Genomic DNA, 22,081 nt, shown 5'->3' with positions numbered 1-22,081 from the left:
TCTTCTCCTCTCCTCTCCTCTATTCTCCTCTCTTCTCCTCTCCCCTTCCTCCTCCTTTTTGTTTTGTTTTTAGACTACACCTTTAAATTTTGTTTTGTTTTTTGGGGGATCACAAGAGCAGATAGCTGAGGCAAGGGGAAGGAGAGATAAGTGGGACTGGAATGCATGATATGAAATCCACAGAGAATCAATAAAAAGTTTTTTTATACACATTTTTTTTTCTTCAGCAGTCCATCAAACTTTTATGTAAAATTGTTTACTTCTTAGGGCACAAAAAACCTTGACAGATGTAGGGAAATAGAAATGACATCATGTATTCTATATGACAACAATGGAATAAATCTAGATATCAGATATTTTAGAAATTCACAAACACTAAAACATTTACTATTGAATGATATTTGGGTCACTGAAAAAAAAACCAAAGAGGAAATTTAAAACATTCAATAGTTTAATAAAAGAGAAAACAATATATTAAAAATCAATGGAGCACAATAAAGGCAGTCTTAAGAAGAAAATTTATAGTGTTAAAAGCTTCAGGTTTTACCTAGAGCTGGACTCTGCTTGCTTCAATATTGGCCTGATAGGCAAGTCTAGTGGTGCAATAGTGGCATTGATACTATGGGGGTAAGTAATTGTTTCCTGATTGCATGTGAGACCTATTCCTCAGAAGGTGATTTCATGCCTGGTACTGCAATTCTCGTCAAATGTCCATGACTAGGAATGTCATAGGCCCTAGTGTAGAACCTACTATTGTTAATTTGTTAAGTAGTCATACTGCTAAATCACCCTCTAAATATTCGTGCTTGTATTTATAAACCTGATCAGCTCTTAGCTGTAGGGCTAATGTTTACCTATAAATCTGGCGAGCGTGCTCGCAGTGCTCACTTCTGCTTTCCTGGTCTCCACGGGAACGGTGGTTCTGTAAGTCTATTAAAGCTGTATATGTTTTTACAATCTGTCTGCATTCGTTTACGCTGTTACACTTAACCTTGGTCAGAGAAGTTTCTTCATGCAGTAGAAAGAGATGATGTATAACTGGTCAAAGTAATAAGAATAAGGGATTTAGTGCTCAGGCCTAAAATGGGCTGTCTATATTTAGCACCTGTAGCAGGGAACATAATAGAAGAAACAGAAAGAATGTAAGCATTAAAAGATAGGGAAGAGTGCTGCACAACACTGTCTTCTGGACATGACATGGCTATTGCAATCATGAACTCACAGTAACTGTGGTTATCTGCTCAAGACCAAGTTGGTCAAAAGTTCTGGCATGAATTAAAGAGATATTCCCCATGCTCCATCCTTTATTGAAGAGCTATGGGCACTGGATAGTTACTAGGGGAGGGAAAATCATCCTTTTTTGAGGAAATGGCCATTAGTAGGGTTTATATGCTCAAATGCAGTTGTTCTTAACATGTGGGACATAACCTCCTAAGGGGTCACATCTCAGATATCCTGCATACTTACATCACAATTCACAACAGTAGCAAAAACACAGTTATGAAATATCAATGAAATAATTTTATATTTGTGATCACACCACAACATGAGGAACTGTACTAAAGGGTTTCAGCATTAGGAAGATTGAGGACCACTGATCTAGCAGATGGCCCCACCCCCATAAATATACAAGCAGCACTAATTAGTCTTAGTGTGTTATCTTAACAAAAAGAAATAAAATAGTGAGAAGGTGTGCTATCAGGAACTTGAAGAGAGTTGAGAGTGGAAATGGGGGCTAGATGGGATCATATTTCATTGTGCTCACGTATGAAAATTCTGAAGTAAAGAAAAAAATTTAAAAAGAATCCTGTGTTTTACTGAGTACTCTAGATGATTCTTACACATGATTGAGTCTCTTTGATAAATATGCCAGCAAAAAGCTAAGCCAGAATGCCAACCCCAGTCACTTTTTCACCTGGCAATTCAAGATAGTGCTCCTGGTACTCACTATTGATTTATCAATTAGGACTGTCTGCCTTGGCCAGGATAGTGGGGAAGGGAATGGTGGTTGCACATGTCAGTTATAAAGGCCTGCCCAGGGAAACACCATGGATCTCAGACAGAAACAAGGTGTTCAGGAAATAAACACTACTGGAATTAGCACGTAATGTTTTCTTAATTGATGCTACTCCAACTTGCACTGGCACCTGAGTTTGCTGACAGACTTATTGATATACAAGTTATGCATGAAAAGGACCTTGCACTCTTCCTTTTCTAATGATTCTCACATGTTGCTGCTGCTGTGGTCCTTGCACCATGACTTTAATACTGGGCAACTAGATTTTATTTTATTTTTGTAGATTTTTGATATGGGTTAAAGTTTTGTTTCCAAGGTTGGCCCCAAACTCCTGAGCAAAAGCCATCCTCCTACCTCAACCTCACAAGTGCAAGCGCCCAAACTTTTCCTCATTCACCTTCCAACCATGATTCTCTGATGAAACAGTATCAGCAAAAACAAGCCAAGCCAAATGGTCTAGCGGTTTGCACACACACACACACACACACACACACACACACACACACACACACACACACACAAAATACTGAAAAGGAATGCCTTGTGGTAAAGCCTTGTAAGGGGCAGCTCACTACAGAGTTTGGGTGTGCTTTCTTTACAGTCCTGGGGACTGCCCCAGCCCTCTGCTGGGGATCTGTACTGCAGCGCTTTCACAAACACTGGAATCTTCCCACTTTCACTGTACTTGTCCTAAGCACTGCTTTCAGCCTTCAGTTCAATGGCAGGTAAGAGCCAGAACAGTAAATAGCATTTGATGACTGACAATCTTCTCTTTTTCTCCTCTCCCTTTTGACTAAAAACCTTCCCGCTCTCTTGTATTATAGCAACGATAAACCAAAAGCCTCTTTCTCCTTTCTTTTCCAAAATTCCTTTGTTCGGCAAGTTTCTTGTTTCCTTGGGGTTACTTAGGTCACCCTCTAAGTCTAAATAAATGTGTAGTCACCATGGCATACAACTAGCTGCAGAAGCGGCAGCCCAATTCCTCTTTGTATTAAGAAACAACAAACAGTACCTTTGTACCACTGTTTTTTTCCCTCCTGTTGCAAGTCATCAAATATATTCTGATTTCCTTTCACTGCCTTCTGTCTTGCTGTCCCCTTTCCACCCACTTTCTTTTTTTCCTGATTCTCTTTTCTCTTCTTCTTACCCTGTCCATAGTTTCCTACTTCTTCTCTCGCTTTTTCTCTCTTCTTCCTCTGCAACATTATTCCTGAAATAAAGGTAATATAAAAATCTCTATAATTAGGTAGATGGTTTTATTCAAAATCGGACATTGTGGAGACACCTGATAAAATGAAGCCCTGAAGGTGTTATTTGGGACTCACTATTTTGTCATCAAGATGTAATTGAATGCTCAAATTGTTTATTTTGAATTAGTAAATTGTTATTAGCTAATGACCTGAAATCCAATACTTGCAGCTTCCATTAATGTTGAACAAACAAGGCACAGTTAAAGTAACATCATATTTATTGCTTTTCATTTGAAGGGCTTAGGAGATGAGGTGGGACCTGAAATATCTGCCTTCTCTGTTTAAAATGATGTGCTATCATGTGACCCCACCCATGATAGAGGTACATTTACACTCATTTGGAATGGCTTATGGATATAGTGAAAGTGGAGTCCGTACGGTTCATAGCAGATCCATAGTCTCAAAGAACTGTGCAGATATATATGTCTGTCCTGTGTCTTAGCCCATCCAAACAGTTCCATAAGACCCATGACACAAAAGCTCCTTGGTGCTATTTTTCAATATAATGGGAAAACAAGAAACAGGAGAGCTGTCAGAAACGCTAAGTGCCTTGCCTTACCAAAGCAGCTATGCTGGGTGGAGCTTTCCTTGAGGTTCTTTCTTCTCTTATCCTCCTGGCTGCACTTTCTCCTGCTGAATTTATTAGACCACTGATGTCCTTTTGCTTTGCATGTGGCTGTCTTCTAGTAACCAGCATAATTCATTCTTTGTAATTTCCTGCCATAGAGTCACAGACTGACTTGAAACAACACTTGGGCAGGAGATTTTACCAATATACAGATGTTCCCTGGCTAATACTGAAGCTATATTTTGCTAAACCCATTGTAAGTTGTAAATAGTGAAAGTTCAAAATGCAAATATACCTAATGTACTTTATATTATAACTTAGTATCAACACATACCTAGGGTGTCAGTTGTTTTTCCTTCTAACATCACAAGGTTGACTAGGAACTGTAGCTTCTAGCCCTTGGTCATTATTGTGAGGGAGGATTAGACTAACACATGCCAAACCAGGGAAAAATCAATAGTAAAGACGACACAATTGAGGTAGCATTTGCCTGCAGTTCCAGCTATTAGAAACCAGCCTGAACAACATAAATGAGGTTACATCTTACTAAATAAATAAAATTTGAAAAGATGAAGATGGGAAAGGTAGTTTCTACTGACTAATATGTTTACCCATCTTCTCCTCAGAAAATCATTAAATTAAACTCAAGCCCCTAAACTGGAACTATCTCTAAATCTTACATTCTTCACAACCATTTGTAATTATTATCTTAGAGTCCTTTTGAAACCTATACATCTTGCAATATTTTAGGCAACACATTCTGATTCTCTTCCATGTAAAGTATGAAGAACAAGAAACACAAAGGGTTGTTATGATAACTAAAGCATAGCAATAGTTTTATAAATGCCCTTTCTCTCTCCTAATGAGCTAGCAGAATACACTCCAAACTGCGTATCTGGGAAAGTATATGCATGCTTCTTGGGGAGAACTAGGGAACTGAAGTGTCTTCTCCAACAAGTAGCCTACATAAGCAAAGAGGGACAATTGTATAGTCCCAGGCAAAAAATACCCTTTACACTGAGAGTCTTTCATTCACTGTAGGGCTTAGAGAATATTATTGGTGCTGAGAGGACATAGCTGAAAGACAGTAAGATAAAATGGGTCACTAAATCAACAGCCGTTCCTCCTACTCCAACCATAGTATTTAGCTGTGATATGTCTGTGTTCTATCATTTTCCACTCATAACCATATCGTAGGCTAATCAAACCTAGGGTAAGGCTGGTCACAGGCAATATTGCTTTTATTAAGAAAAGTTAAAGTACATTTATTTTCTTTTACATGTATGTATATGAACTATATGTGTGCCTAGTACCAGTGGAGGTCAGAAGTTGTAGATATGTGCCTAGTACCAGTGGAGGTCAGAAGTTGTAGATGTGTGCCTAGTACCAGTGGAGGTCAGAAGTTGTAGATATGTGCCTAGTACCAGTGGAGGTCAGAAGTTGTAGATGTTTGCCTAGTACCAGTGGAGGTCAGAAGTTGTAGATGTGTGCCTAGTACCAGTGGAGGTCAGAAGTTGTAGATTCCCTAGAAGTGGAGTTGCAGATGGTTGTAAGCCACCATGTGGGTGTTGGGCATCAGACTTGGGTCCTCTGCAAGAACAGTACTGAACCACCTCTCCAACTCCCCAAATTGTTTTTCTTCATGGTTCTTGCTTTCTTCTTTGAGTGGGGGTTCCTTTCCTAGGTGCTTAGCTGTAAATGCACACATTAGGCATGCAAAAGCCTACTGTGGTGTCAATAAGGGCTAGAGTTATTCTCGCCAAGGCCTAGGTAGGGCTGATACAGTTAACTGCATACTAAATTATTTGACAGTATTTTTGTTTTAATTTCTTTTACTTGATCATCTCTACTAGCTTGGTATAACTCTGAAAATGTTGACTATTGTTTACTTTAGCTAGTAAGCTAGTATGTCTCATGAGAATTGAATTTCTAAGTAGGTATTTGCTGGAACAACTGGGAGATTCTACTGAAAAATCACCTGTTCAGCCAAAAGCTACCCAGTCTGCTTTCAATGGACAGGTTAATCCAGGCTGGGAACATAGACTTGACCCACTTCTATTTCCTTCCTTCCTTCTTCTTCTTCTTCTTCTTCTTCTTCTTCTTCTTCTTCTTCTTCTTCTTCTTCTTCTTCTTCTTCTTTTTCTCTCTCTCTCTCTCTCTCTCTCTCTCTCTCTCTCTCTCTCTCTCTCTCTCTCTCTCTTTCCTAAATTGAAAATAGATTTTTCCATACACTATGTTAATATATTCTGATTAGGCTCCCATTTCCCCCAACTCCTCCCAACTCCTCCCTAACTCTCCATTCATCTAGATCTACATTCTTTCTTATTAGAAAGCAGTCATTTAAAAAAAAGAAAAAAATGATAAAATAACATCAAACAAACCTGAAATACGGCAAAACAGACAGACAAACAAACAGAAAAACAAAAAGCTAAAGAAAAATCTCAAGAAACATGTATCAACACAGATAGACACACACATTGACAAACATGGAAATCCCATTAAAATACAAAATCAGAAACAGTAATAGATAAGCAAAAGACCTGTAGGGTAAGGAAAAAAAGAAAAAAACATCTCCAAAAGTATCATTGAGTACGTGTTAGCCATCTACTGTTTGGCGTAGGGCCTGTTCTTAAGAGTGGTTTGTATATCCACTGAGAGGCCATTAGATCAAACTAATTCTTCATATGAAAGTGGTTATTAAGATAGCTTCTGGCTTAGGGATGGGGGCTTGTGTCTACTTCCACTCTCCTCACTGGAAGCCATCAGGCCCAGACTGATTCAGGACCACACACATGCTGCCACAGTCTCTATGAGTTCATTCATTCATTCATTCATCAGGCCTGCTGTGTTTAGAAAGATTTCTTTCTTAGGTGTTCTCTATTCCCTCTGGCTCCTACAATCTTTCTGCCTCCTCTTCTGCAGGGTTCTTTGAGTTGTGAGGGGAATGAATTGATAGAGACATCACATTTAGGACCAAGGGTTTCAAGGTCTCTCTCATTCTGCACATTGTCCAGTTGTGTGTCTCTTTATTTAGTCCTACCTACTGCAGTAGGAAACTTCTTGGATGATGGCTAAGTAAAACACTGACCTATAAGTATAGCACAATATCCTTATTGTGTAAAGCAAAGAAAACTTTTATATATTCACAGAATCTCCAGGTGTGGATCAGAGGCCTCAACATTGGGTTAACTGTTCTGAGACCATGTTCTCAGTGTAGACTTGTGTGTGTGTGAGTCTGTGTGCGTGCAGCACACAAGGTGGGGGAAATGCAGACTCTACAAACAGAGGCTATTTATTCAGGGATTCTTATAACTGAAAAGTTTTTGTGTCCCAATAAACCTCTCCACCAACACAATAATCCAAATCAGAGCAAATCAAACTGAATTAGAAAAAGCCTAGGTTTAGCCGGGCGGTGGTGGCGCACGCCTTTAATCCCAGCACTCGGGAGGCAGAGGCAGGCGGATCTCTGTGAGTTTGAGACCAGCCTTGTCTACAAAGCTAGACCAGGACAGGCTCCAAAGCCACAGAGAAACCCTGTCTCGAAAAACCAAAAAAAAAAACCAAAAAAAAAAAAAAAAAAAGAAAAAGCCTAGGTTTTAGTAGATGCCAGCGCTTCTGGGTGGCATTCCAGCCCCTAGAGAGGAGGTAGGGAAGAAAGATCAGAAAATCACATGTTTGTTCTTTGGGGGGCAGTTTAAATATACGGTGGAAGTGATCCTCCTCCTCTGAGGAGGTTTGGGGTGGAACTTTCCACCCAAACATTTCAGTTTCTTGGGGTATAGGGGTGCCAAGGGGTTGGGGTGAAGCCTTAACCCAAACATTCCAGACTCTTTGGGTATAAGGATGTCAGCAGCTGGAGTGACACTTTCAACCAAAAATAACAAGGGAGTCAGCCACCATCATTTGTTTTCTGGTAAAGAGTCAAAGGCAGGTAGAAGGTGGGGAATCCTCTAAGTTGGGAAAAAGGGAGATGTAGTCATGTATGTCCCAGACTCTAAGTGGTCCTCAGCAGTTTTCTAATGTTGCAACCCTTTATTACAATTCCTAATGTTGTGGTAACACCAACCATAGCATTATTTTTGTTGCTACTTCATAACTATAATTTTCTACTGATGTGACTTTTAATGTAAATATTCTTGGAGACAGACATTTGCCAAAGGGGTTGTGACCCACAGTTTGAGAACCATTGTCTTAGAAGCTATTGGTGGGGAGAAAGTCAAAATCAGGCTAATTAGACTAGAGAACATTATGCTAACTAGGGATGCATATTTTCCTCTCTCTAGTTGATGCTAAAATGAAAGAGGGAACAAAAATTTGGGAGGCAATCAGTTCTTTTTTAAAAGACTTATTTAAAATTTTATGTATATGAGTGCTTTATCTTCATGTATGACTTTATGCCAGAAGAAAGCATCAAATTTCACTATAGATGTTTGTGAGCCACCATGTGGTTGCTGAGAATTGAACTCAGGATCAATGGAAGGGCAACCAGTCCTCTTAACTGCTGAGCCATTTTTTCCAGCTCTGCACAGCCGCTTTTTATAAAGAAAAACATTTACTTGGAGTGGGCTTGCAGATTCATAGGTTTAATCTGTTACCATCATGGTAGGAAGCATGTCAGCACGTGGGCAGACATGGTACTGGAGAAGTAGCTCAGAGTTCTACATCTGGATCCACAGGCATCAGGAAGAGAGTGAACTACTGGGCCTAACTAAGATTCTGAAACCTCAAAGTCAAGCCCCAATAACACACATCCTCCAATAAGGCCACACATTCTAATAGTGCCACTCCCTAGTGAGAAACATTTAAATCTGTTAGTCTATGAGAGCCATTCTTAGTCAAGCCACTATACTTATTACAATGCTATTCTTTTGTTTGTTTTGTTTTCATTTTTTTAGTGACAGAGTTTCTCTGTGTAACAGCTCCGCATATCAGTTCTATCCTGGAACTCACTTTGTAGACCAGGCTGGCTTTAAACTCACAGAAATCCACCTGCCTCTGTCTCCCAAGTGCTGGAATTAAAGTCATTCATCACCACTGCCTGGCTCTTTACCAACATTTTTGACTTCTTTATTGAATCATTGGGGGTTTTACATCATGCACCCAAATTTTGTTTACTTCCCACTGCCTCCATTCCCTTCCTCATTCCTGTGGCACCCCCCCCACACACACAAAAGAACACAAAACAAGGCAAGCAAGCAAGCAAACAAAAGCAAGAACCAAAAGAAAAAACCCCAATAAACCAATACAGAACAAAAACCATACCAGAAACAGAAAAATCTCTGCTTCTCTTTGTCTCCCGCCTCTCTATCACCTCTTCATCCATCCTGGTGGCATTGGAGACTCCTGTGTGTCATATAGTATAACCCTTTGTCCCATTAGCTTGACTGGTGAATGTTCATTGCAATGAGTCACTGGTCTGGTTCAAAGGTTTTGGTACACCATCCTCACTGGGCCCTTACCAGAGCTCCTCTGGGGTATCCTGTGGCCAGCCTGAGTCTTGGAGGGTTTGCAGGTATCATTCCACAGGACCAGTCCCTCCGTGAGCTCTGAGCAATCAGTTCTTAATCCAGTTCTGGACAACTTGGGCTGGCTATTTTAAGTGTCATTGTTTGGCTTCCTGAGCTGCCATGACAGTCAGAACTTTTATTGCATTGACAAATTTCTGAGAGAACACCTTAGCAGAAAGAAAGTTTCTTTTGACTCGTAGTTTCAGTTCACAGTTGTCTTCTCCATTTCTGTGAGTCTGTGGTGGAAACAGAGCATCGTGGTGGCCAGAACTTGTGTTGAAACCAAGTTAGCCAGGAAGCAAAGAGAGTGACAGGAAGAGGCTGAGGACAAAGTTCCTTCCTCCTTCCCTCATCATCTTTTTTTTTTTCTTTTGGGTTTGCTTTTTTGTAAGAGGTTTTTGTGAACTTTTATGAGGTGAATTGCATAATTATGAGAGGAACGTGACCCCCTTTTCTCTCTCCTATTATGGCAGACAAGAACTCCACTTTCCATGATCCTCTTGGAAAGCCCACAGATGGGATCAAATGGATACTGCTAAGGACTTATGGAGATGCTGGGGTCTTTTGAGGTTGCAGATACTGTTTCACAATGAGCATGTGTTACAGCTAGAGAACCCCTTCTGTAATCTCTGTTTATAATACAACAGGAAGAAACTAACCAAAGATTCTAGGATGTTTAACCACAAGGAAACAATTTTGACTGTTGGAAGATACAGCTAAAGTTTCTTTGGTTGGCCTATTTCTAGCTACAGCTTTCCACATTGTACACCAATGATGTACTACCCGCAACTAGGCTCCACATTCCTGAATCTTCCAATAATTATTCAAACTTTTAATCCACTAGAAGGAACCCATTGACCAATATAATACTCTTATGATCCAATCACTTCCCCAAAGCACCTCTGAAAAATGTTACTACCAGAGAGCATTTTCCTGAGTCTTTCCAGAGAACACTTCATAGAGAAACAACACAAAGATAAGTGTGACTTAGGGAAATGGGGCTGGCCTTCTGAGATGGTTCATTGTAGAATATGTGTTTGTTTCCTGGACTGATTGCTGCACCTTGTCAGTGCTCTGTTTCACATATAAGATGTGGTGGTTTGAATGAGAATAGGCACACATATTTGAATGTTTGGCTCCTAGGTGGCAGAAATGTTTTGGGGAAGGATTGGGAGTTGTGGCCTTGTCAAAGGAAGTGGTCACTGGGGATGGATTTTTGAAGTTTCAAAAGACTAGGCTAGGCTTAGTTTCTCTCTCTCTGCCTTCTACCTTCAGACCAGGATGCAAGCTCTCAGTTACTGCTTCAGCACCATGCCTGCCTGTCTGTTGCCATCTTTCCTGCAATGATGAACTCACCCTCTGAAACTAAGCAAGCCCCAGTTAGATGTTTTCTTTTATAAGCTGCCTTGAACATGGTGTCTCTCCAGGCAGATCTTTTCACATATAGTCTGGCCAATGCCCACTTTGTGTGTTCATTCTCTCAGTTTAGAAGAACATTTCCTATCTCTTTCATGAATGAACTTCTCTGACAACTGAACTTAAGTTTATTTACAACCTACATAAACTTTGGAAGGAGTTCTTTTGATAAATTTTGGATGTTGTTCTATGTCGACAGTTCCTACTTCAGGAAGAGAGGACTTCTTTCACCAGCTACCCTTAAGTACAGTCTTTGTCTCGGGGATTTTCTGTGTTGAAGAAGCAGTTTTGTCTATGGGTGCTCAGTATCTCCTGACTGGTCAAGGTAGGGGCCTTACAGGCCCAGAACTTTCTGTCTAACTAAGAACAACTTTGAAAGACCATCCCAGTTTTAGGGCTCTTTTTAGAAACCTTCTTGCAATGGTATCACTAGCTAAGCTTTTCTCTCAGCCTAATTGCAGTGTTCCTTTTCTCCCTGAAATTTAGATTCTGGGAGCACTGCAAAATAAACGTTCTGTTTGCTAATCTCTATGACCAAGTCTGCTTCCCAGGGGAGATTACCTGCAACGGTTCCTCTTTAAATGATTGTCATTTGACTCTACCATCTGCTTCCTGTGGGAACCCTGACTGGCACAGGATATTACTTTTATTATTTATTCTATTAAATATAGGGTCATTATTCACAATAGGACTTTTCATTTGTTTATTTTTCATATAGACCAGGGTACTTGGGCTTGTTCTTACTGTATGAATAGGGGCGTAGTTAACTTGCCTTTTTTTTGTCTGTCTTATTCACTTTCTGTTGCTGTGTTTCTCAGTGCTCCTGCACTCTCCTCCTCTCTGCTTCTTTCCCTCCTCCCTTTTCTAACTCTTATCTCTCGCACAATATATTTTTTTTTAAGTTTTCAAACCTTAGTGGAAATGAGGTACTACACTGACAAGGGATAGTTGCAGGATAACTTGATTTCGACTTGCACAGAGACTTTCAGAGGCAGCTAGAATACTCCAATAGGATATGAAATTGGCAAAATGGCTTGTTTGTTGTTACATTACACACCCATTATACTGTGCCTTTCATAACTGTTCTGGTAGAATGTGTACCAAGAACCTGACAACCTGAGTTGTGAAAATGTGGCCACATTCAACTTTCTTGTGCTCTGAAAAGATACCTTTTTCTGCAAAGTTTGCTTATCCAAGAAGCCAAACTGCCAGATTGCCTATATTCAAACTATTTGCATTTATCTACTCTGTGGCCTGATGAAAGTAGTGAACTTGTCTGTTTCTCAGTTTTCTTTTTGGTCTAATAAAAAGTGGTATTATTTAGCTGATAGTTGGCAAATTGAATGAGTTTACCTCTATGAAATTTTTACACAAATTCCCCAAATATCCTATTGTTCTTAAGATATCAGAGTCCTTAGTCATGTAGAATTTAAAATTCATAACAAGTTTCATTGCCAATCCTTCCTTCCCCTCTATTTTTCTTCAAGGAGAGCACTCAGAAAGGGAAGGAAAATGCAGTTTGACCTTAATACCATTGTCATTCACTTACATTTTACTTTAACACAGTTTCTCTAACTAAAAAGGCATTACAATGGGAAGCATAAGAAAGCTTAAAGATAAAAGGTGTACTTTATTGCCTTCTAGTTTATTAGATAAAAATTTAATATTCATAACATCTAGGAATACTATAAGTCAGGAAGAAAGATAAACAGCTCAGTAGACAAGGCAATATATACATACATAGAAAGGCAGTTTACAGAAGCATGAGTGCTGAATAAATGTGCAACAAAGATGAACAGCCTGAGCAATAATGCAGAAAACACAAATGAAAACAAAAGAGGATCCTTGATGCTTATTATTTTGGCGTAAATTAAGGGAAATGAATGAACAACATTCCCTATTCCTCATTCCCTCCACCTTTTGTTCCTTGTGCCTGCTGTGTTTCTGAAGCTGTGAATCTTCTAACAATGTTCTTACATATTATAAAGGTTTTTTGTTATGAATCAACATTTTTCTTATAATTATCAAATAAATGATACTAATATGTTTATAAGTTATAATTTAATTATTTGTCAAATTCCTTAAATACCTAACCATTAGATATGTATTTCTCAAAATGAATCTTTAATTTTAGAGCCCTCAGTGATCAGTTTCACTTTTAGTATGTTTTAAAATAATTGTAGTGTTCTAGATTCTAGAATAGTTTCTAAGAAAATCCATATTCTGAAGCTTTTTTTTCTTTTTAAACAATCTTATTTTACAAACCAATCCAAGTTCCCTCTCCCTACAGTCCTCCTACCTTCTCCCCACCCTAACCCCATCCAATCCTCAGAGAGGTTGAGGCCTCTTATGGGGAGTCAACAAAGTCTGTCACATCACTGGAGGTAGGACCAAGGCTCTTCCTGTCTGAAGCTTTTCTTAACTTTAGAGATCCAGGGAAACTTTCATGTACCCACTCCCCTGACCAAAGCAGATGAGCTGAAGAATGCTCAAGAGGGCATGGAATAAATGAATTAAATTTGCACTTCTAACTGAATTCATTTTCCTGATTAGAACTACACAGGAATACTGGAAGAGCTGGAGGTAAATAAGGCAAATATGCACAGATTTTTTTTTTTTTGAAACTGATGTCTTGTTAGGGGCTTGCTTTCACATCTACCATGGATAGCAAAAATAATCAAATGTGCATATATACATATAGTATAAGCATACCTTTTATCTATTTTAAAATACTTTAGTTTAATGTAAATACTATATGAATACCTATTACACTGCATTATTTAGAGAATAACAAGAAAGAAATCTGTAGATGTTATGTACAGACACATTTTTTAACCATTATTGCTCCACAGTGGGAAGAATCTGTAGACTACGAGCCTAGGGTTAAATCTGGCTGACTGAGAGGTATGTGCTATGCTATGCCACACAGACCTATTTTTTCTTCTCCCCAGAAATTAAACACTGATTCCTTCAGCACTTCTGACTGTATCAGTCCTGTCTAGAATTTTTCTTTCATTGAAAAAAAAGCTGTCTTGCTATTTTCTAGGGATCAGTCTACATCCAGAGGATGGTTTATTTGGAAGCATAAATGTCAGCTTATTTAATCCAGCTTAAGACCACTCTAGAAGGCCATTCCACTTTTAGAATTCCCCAAGGGTGTTGGCAAATCTCTTTCATATGAGTTTTCCATTGATAGTTATAACAAATTACTGTAGATGTAGTAGCGTAAACAATACAAATTTGTAATTTATGATTCCTTTTCCCCCTAAAAATTTGTTTCATTGTTTGAAATGGTAAATGTTAGAAATATGACTTATCTGATAAGGAAAGACACAGTATCTTCAGAATTTCATAATTATTAGCTTATTAAATAGTAACTATGAAAATATTTATTTTTATTTTAAAGAGGTCTCTGGAGGAGATTGTCATATTTTGAAAGTACTTTTTCTGGTTCATGGTTGTCTATTGTCAGAGGAATCTCAGCACAATTTAGCTAATTGTCTGTGACTTAACAGTCTCTTATTTCACTACTGACTTAACCAGCTTCTACTGAACATTGGAACAGAGAAAGATCTACTTCCTACTGCTCACAGAAATCAGTGCCTCATAGTTCTTCTTCTTTTAATTCGAAGTGTCCCAGAATGTTAACCTCCCTTAGTTTCTTTACACAGCTTCTCCACAGAGTACTCCATAGGGGTAGACTTCCCTCAGAGCAAGGAAGAAAGAATATTCCCACAGAAGCCACAAGATTTTTTTAACTTAATCTCAAATGTAACTTTACATCCCTTCTTTTGTGTTTTATTTGTTAGAAAACAAGTAGTTAAAACCAGTTCATACTCTAGCGGAAGAGTTTACACTGAACTTTTGCCTTTCTGTAAGCTTACTATCTTTAAAAAAACACAAATTTGTAATTTATGGCTGTTAAGGTCAATAATCTGAAGTGATATCTCACTGGGCTAAAATCAACTTGGCAGCAGGGCAGCATTCTCTTGTAGGCTCTTGGGAAAAATCAATCCCTTTTTGTAGGTGGGTATTTATTTAGGTCTCCAGCTCACAAAAAAAATGGCATGGAGACTAGTAAGTTTCATATTAATTATGAAAGTTTGGCCTTAGCTTCAGCTTGTTCCTAACTAGTTCTTATAACTTATACTAACCCATATTTTTAAATCCACATTCGTCCACATGTTCATTACCTCATCCCAATTTTGGCCATCCTGCTTCCTCCATGTCTGGTTGATGATTCTTTCTTTCTTCTTCCCAGAGTTACCTGTCTCCAGATGTCCTGTCTAGCCTCTTCCTGCCTAGATAATGGTCATCAGCTCTTTATTAAGCAAATCATAGTATACATCTTCACAAAATGTAAAGGAAGAGTCAACCACATTTCCCCTTTTTGTCTAAATAAAAAGGAAAGGTTTTAACTCCAACATAATAAAACTATAAACAGTAAGAATAATTATCAGTTAAGAATTATATTTACAATGTCCAGTCCTTTTGCATTTGGAGAAAATATTCTATTATCTATTTTATCTTGATGAATTTAAAGTTTTATATCTAATTTACTTTCTATCATGACTAAGGGAAATTGTAATTATAACTATCTAGCCTTCAACTCCATCAGAGACCTAGGAAAAATTTACTATCACCTGAGTAAACAGGAAGTTCTCAAGAAACATCCAAAGCTATGAAATGACACAGACATCTAGCTGCCTGGACAGTTACTCCAGGGTTTTTCTGTAATGTTGGAATATCTGTATTTAGCCTATGGGCCTAGAATATCTGACAGACTTTTCTATGAAGCAGGAATTTTTTGAAGAACAAACATACATAACCCATCTCACCTCTTAGGAATATGGATATTGCATTCTCTAGACTGCTTTTTCTTATCTGTGGGTGACAGCATTTATATGGAACCTGAGAAAATTGAGATAATGGTTAAGTCCTGTGAAAACTAGCCATATTACTTGTTGTTCAGTCTGTGTGCAATGGGTAAGCACAAGGCATGTCTAAAATATTTTCCAAGCTTTCTTAAGCAATAAGTCTCTCTGTCATTATTGGGGAGCTGATGGTTCTGATGAAAATATATGACTACATTTTTGACCTTTCTGTCTTCAGGAGCAGCCTGTATTCTGTGGCTTATGGCCTCTTCTTCCTTCTTACTAAAGAAAAGTACATCCAAGTATGGTGGTATATGTCTATTATTTTAGCACTTAGAGACTTAAGAGGAAAGATTATTTGAACTCAGTAGTTCAAGACTATCCTGAACAACATAGAGAGGTTTGGTATTAAAACAAAACAAAACAAAGCAAAACAAAGTAACAAAACAAAGAAAAACTTCAACAGCATAGCATACCATCTCCTCTCTGGTCCCATATTCAGATCTTTTCTCTCTGACAAAAGATGCCTCCTTCTCTTCCTTAAATGGGTCCCTTGGTGTAGATGAGAAATATTCTAAAATCATTTACAACTCATCTACAAGATAGTCAACTCATCAATAGATTATTGGATATTAATTTTAAAATTATTAGTCATTGCTCAGAGAGATATACACATGCTGCATTTATTAAACAAAAGAAGGGGAGATGTTGGAGCCACAAGTGTTTTCAGTAAATGTACAGCGGACAGATTCTTAGATAGTACAACTTGTGGGGACATTTTGCAGAGCTCCAGGGACACTTTTTTTCAATAGTTGCTGTCAATCCTATAAAAATCTTGTGAAATCATGGTGTTTCTTTCCTCAAAATGGGATTCATTCCCCAAATACCTCAGCAGTGTAATTTCCTCCTGTACAGGCAATAACCTTCCTTAGGTCCTTTGAGCAATAACCTTCACTCTTTGCTCTAATAGTCAAATTCACATAAAGTCAACCCCCCACAATTACCTTTGCTAATAGACCATGTAGGAATTTCAAAAAGATAGGAAGACAACACATCTGTCCTTACCCACAAACAGATCTGGGCTCCCCCAGGCCGGTTATCACAATAGAGATCGGGGTCAGGGAAATGGGTGAGTCCAGGGTTGGGGGCATTTAGTGATTTTATCTAATGGTTTAGAATGTCAGGTATTTTCTCTTGAATGCTGGCCCTTCCTGCGTGGTGCCACCTTTTCTTGGAGTGCTGCTTTGTCAGGCCCTATCTGTTTTTTTTTTCAGATTCTGAAAGGCATGTTGATATCATTGTTAATTCTGAGTGGGTTATATAGACTGGAATCCTCATAGGTAGGGGAGCAGCAACAAGCACAGCAAGAACAACAGGAACAGCAAAGAATGAGGAACAACATGGGCATTAGAGAGAGCATAGAAAGAAAAAAAAATGCAGAGGTAACATGCTTGAGTTGATTTATTTCACTACCTTCCCCTCCCTTCTGAGGCAAGTGGATCTCCTACCTCCTCTCCAGCCTGCTGCTGCTCTCTTTCCTTGTCTGCCTTTCTTCTGGAGAGGCAGCTTCTCTCTCTCTCTCTCTCTCTCTCTCTCTCTCTCTCTCTCTCTCTCTTTCTCCTCTCGCTCTTCTCCCCTTATAATCCATTAAATAAACTCTATACTCCAACTCTCTCTACATGGTGTATCTGTCTGTCTCCTGCTGAGGCCTTGGGCCACCTGCCAGGGGACCCACAGAGGTCTCGGGTGACCCCCCCCTGCTCCCATCCATGAATCAGTGTCATGAATGATAACACTGAGACCTTAGGAGTCAGATTTTCACTTGCTGTAGACATCCTGCTCAGAGCCCTTAGGGGTACTGAGGCTGTTACTCAAGGCCACTAATACCTAGGATGACATTAGGCATATCTGGATAATACAATATACTTTTCCTTCTCAACATCTTAAATCACATCTACAAAGTCCCTTTTGATATTTGGGGTGGTTGATTCACAAGTTCCAGCAATTTGTATGTGACAATCTTGGAGACAATGGCGTGGGCGATGGTCATTATTCTGTTTCTAACTGTGGTTGTAGCACAACCCAACTTTTTCCTCTGCCTAGTCTACCTCCCCTCATTTCCTCATGTGTACCTTTCCTAAGGGCATGTCCTGGTAAACTTCTCACATATTTCAATCTATTCCCCTATGTACCCAACTGTTGTGATCCAGCTGCCCTCACTCCCCCTGACTGACAGTGGAACTTCCTTGTGCTCTGTAATTGACAAGGATTTTTGTGTTCTTTCTGGCTGGTGGGTCTCCACAGAAGGACTAGAGATATAAAAGGTTGCTGGGCAAAATAAAAGTTGCTGTTCTTCCACCTGAAAAGGAGCCTCCATGTGTCAATCCTGGCATTCCCCGCCAGTCTTGGCTATCCAGGCTGCACTGGCTGAAGCACCCAACTTATACACAGTGTTGCAGCATGTGAGGAAGGGATCTGGGCATGGAGCTCTGCATTTGAAGTATAGGCAAATTGTAATTGAGCCATGGCAAAAAATATACCAAACTAATTTACAGTCCTTCTGGATAGTATCCTACCTTTCCTCTGTGAATGATTATGATTTAGCTTTCCAGAGATCAAGATCTTATTTGCAAAGCAAGGGGCTAAGTTTTTCCTCAGTTCCTTCACATATGAAATTCTTCCATTTGATGCCAAACAAAAATGCCACAGGTTTTAAAGAGGAATATCACAGGTTGAGTTTCCCAGAAAACATACTCAAAGAACAAGAAGAGTAGGCAGAAGGGTTCTTTAGGAGTATTCCTTGGTGTTAACACCTTTGGAGGAAGAGGAGGGTCCTAGGGAGAAACTGCAATATAGTCTCAACAATCAACCAAGTTAATCCTTTAGGGAGTGCTCTTTGGTGGAATGTTTCTCCAGGGTTGTGTGAAGTTGGGGCAGGGAGGCCGAATCTTTATCCTTTGGTGTAGGTAAATCACTGGATGTGAGCTCCTCACTGAAAAAGAAAGAAATAATTGGCTGAAATAATTTTTTTGCAAAGTGCCTTTATAATCTTCATAGTCCCATGAGTGGCACATTAGAGCTCCAGTTACTCTCCATTCTCATGTTTACTTAGTACTGTTTCGGTGCTCCTATTTAAAACCTCTACCCTTCTAGAGTATGCACACCTTATTGTAGTTTTAGTTTGCTTTTCTCTAATGATTGAGAAGGTTGGACAATTGCATGCTAACTTGCTAGCTGCATAGCTCCTTTGGTGTGATGGATATCTCTTCAAGCCAGTCCATTTAAGGGCTAGAGAGATGACTCATCAGTTAAGAGTACTTGCTGCTCTTCCAGACAACTCTAGCTCAGTTCCCAGAACCTACATAGGGTGGTTCACAACCTCCTGGAACTGTAAGAGTTTCTCATTCAGTATACAGCCAATAAATAACACCAGCTTTGTTTGTCTTGATATGATATGTCAATCTTCCCACTTTAGTCCCTTACAATTTGGGATCACAGACATACACCATGAAGTTCTGCTAAAATCAAGGTTCTGCACATGCTTAGCTATACATAGCAAATCTTAGTTTGGAGAAGAACCTCTCAATTCTCTTCAATTTGACTTGACACCTATTATTCTGAGCAGAATGGAACACAATATTTTTATTCTTCTCATAAAATACAACTTTGCCATCCCCATGCCCTACATGATGAGATCAAATTCATGTGAAAAAAAATGTTTCCAAGCAGGTAGACAGCCATTATTCTTAAAACAATTTGAGTTGTGTTCTTTAGAAAAAAGAATATAAGTCAAGACCTGTGGTACAGGGAATCAAAGATGGAGCCCTAGGAAGAAAGTAGGAAGGAAAGGAATCTGGAGTGGAGACTAAACTGATTTAAGGTATAGTGGATGTTGTTGCTGCATGTGGCTAAGGACTGGACCAATACAAAATTTTAATTTTAAAACATTTTAAATTTTTGAAGTTTTTATTTTTATATATGGTTCTTGAGTGTGGACTTTGTGGATGACAACATTATGTTATAATGCCAAGAGGTTGGATTTTCCTGACTGCCTCGTATATACTCTGTCTGCTTGGTCTCCCAGGTTCTACATATTTTACTCTTCATGGCTCAAATTCTCTATTAACTATCTTTGTGTTATTAGTGTTGCCTTATCAGAAGACATCCAGAATAAGAGGTGAAGCAGAATTTTTATCTATATGATTCCTACAACTCTGGGGTTCTTTAGCCTGACTGCTTCATAGTTCATAGTTGGGTACAGAATGCTTCTAGGTGAGATGATTTTTTGGTAGGTTTTTATTCCATAATTTCCAGTGGGGCCACAGCAAAATCTTGCTCTTCATTTCTTCCATGACCCTACTATGCTCACTCCAAATCCTTTTTACTGTTTCTTTGTAGCACTTCTTTAGTAGATCACTCATACAAAACTCTTAATCTCAAAGTCTGTCTGGGGGTACAGGATCAAGATCTAAGGGTATATTATGGGGATTACCTCTATGGAGAGACAGGACCATTATTTTGCTTGACCTTTCTAGGGAACATACATACCCCCCCCCAATTGTCTGCCTTGGGTCATGGAGGTCAGGGCATAAAGATAGCAACCTGGGTAATCATTACTCTTCTATACTTTTTGGTTGGGCTATTATCACCATGATTTCTGACATGTGGTTCTCAAGGTGCCAGAAAGAATCTCAAACATAGGGAACCCTGATTGCTCTTCGAGCTGATGAGGGAGGGGGACTTGATCGGGGGAGGGGGAGGGGGAAGGAAATGGGAGGCGGTGGCAGGGAGGAGGCAGAAATCCTTCATAAATAAATAAAATTTAAAAAAAAGAATCTCAAACATAAAATGGAGAGATAACTGTGGAAAGTAGCTATTGGTGAACTCACATGTGGTCCAACGTGTGACGTGGGGCATCAGAAGTGTGTGGAAAGATAATCTAGCTAGTAAAACCTGGAGAGCACTACCCTGAAATTTTCCTGCATGGGACATGACTGTGACCTCTGCTTTAGCACTTTGAGCAGTGGATAAAGTAAAACATTATACTATAATGTTATGCTATGTAATAGGGGCAGAACACCACCAGTCAGAAATAAGACCATGCTAGTAAGGTGGTATAGTGAAGGTTTGGCTAGGAACTCTAAAAGTGGAACATGAATTCCCAAAGATATAAGCATGATGGTTTAAATCTGTAATCCTAGACTTTGGAGTATAATGGTTTAGATAAAACAACACAGTTTCCTGAGCAGCGGCAACAGACCACGAGGGGAAGCCAGGTCCCACCACTCAAGGTCTCTGTAGGGAACAGGTGGGTGGGAGACAGCAGTTGAGAGATGGATAGACATAATGCAGAGAAAGTGGGTATTGTTTATTTAGTGGGTTGTGGAAGGGAAGGAGAAAGGGGAGAGGGAGAGAGAAACAGGGGTGTGGGGGGGAGAGGCAAGGAGGTCACAGTAGCCATCTCTTCCAGAGATGGGAAGAGAGAGCTGGCAGGCTGGAAGCCCTGGCAGAAGTGGGGAGTGGAAAGGGCTTATCTCTTAAAGGAACAGGACAGATCATTACAGAGAGGTGAAGACAGTAGGATTAGGAATTCAAACCAGCCTCTACTACATAGGGATTTCTAAGTCAGTAGAAGATATATGATAATCTTTCTCAAAAGAAGACATATACACAAAAGTGATGTGGGAGAGTCTTCTGTTTTGTGTTGATTTCATTGGTTAATAAAGAAACTGCCTTGGCCATTTGATAGGCCAGCCCTTAGGAGGGTGGAGTAGATAGAACAGAATGCTGGGAAGAAGGGAAGTGAGGCAGTTGCCATGCCTCTCCTCTCTAGGACAGATACCATGGAGCAAGCCACCAGGTCAGACATGCTGAATCTTTCCTGGTGAGCCACCACTTCTGGTGGTACATAGATTATTAGAAATGGGTTAAGCAAGATATGAGAGTTAGCCAAGAAGAGGCTAGAGATAATGGGCCAGGCAGTGTTTAAAAGAATACAATTTGTGTATTGTTATTTTGGGTGTAAAGCTAACCATGTGGAAGCCAAGCGGAGCAAAAAGCAGGCCTACTAGCCTTCTCACTACACAAAAGGATTCCCAAGGAACATGTATTAGTTTCCTGGGCCAGGCTGTTCTCACAGTACACTATATAGTGGGTGTCTTAAAAACAGAAATTTATTTCTGTAGGCTAGAAGTCTAAGAGTAGGTTGGTGATATGTTGTCTTGGCTTTCTCTCTCCTTGCCTTACAGATAGCTGCCATTTTTTTGTCCTTATATGATCTTTACCTTTTCTCTGTCTGCACACTCCTGGTGACTATCGTCCTCACCATTGTTTTCAGTGCTAAAATTAAGCCCAGGGATGTTGCGGGAGGTCCTTCCGCTCCTCCAGCCTATAGCCGCTGAGATACCCGCCCATTGGGGCGTGGTCTCTCTCCCTTTAAAAAAGCGGCC

This window comes from Microtus ochrogaster, linkage group LG3 (genome assembly GCF_000317375.1).
Source record: "Microtus ochrogaster isolate Prairie Vole_2 linkage group LG3, MicOch1.0, whole genome shotgun sequence".
NCBI classification, from domain to species: Eukaryota; Metazoa; Chordata; class Mammalia; order Rodentia; family Cricetidae; genus Microtus; species Microtus ochrogaster.
This window is presented reverse-complemented; position numbering follows the sequence as displayed.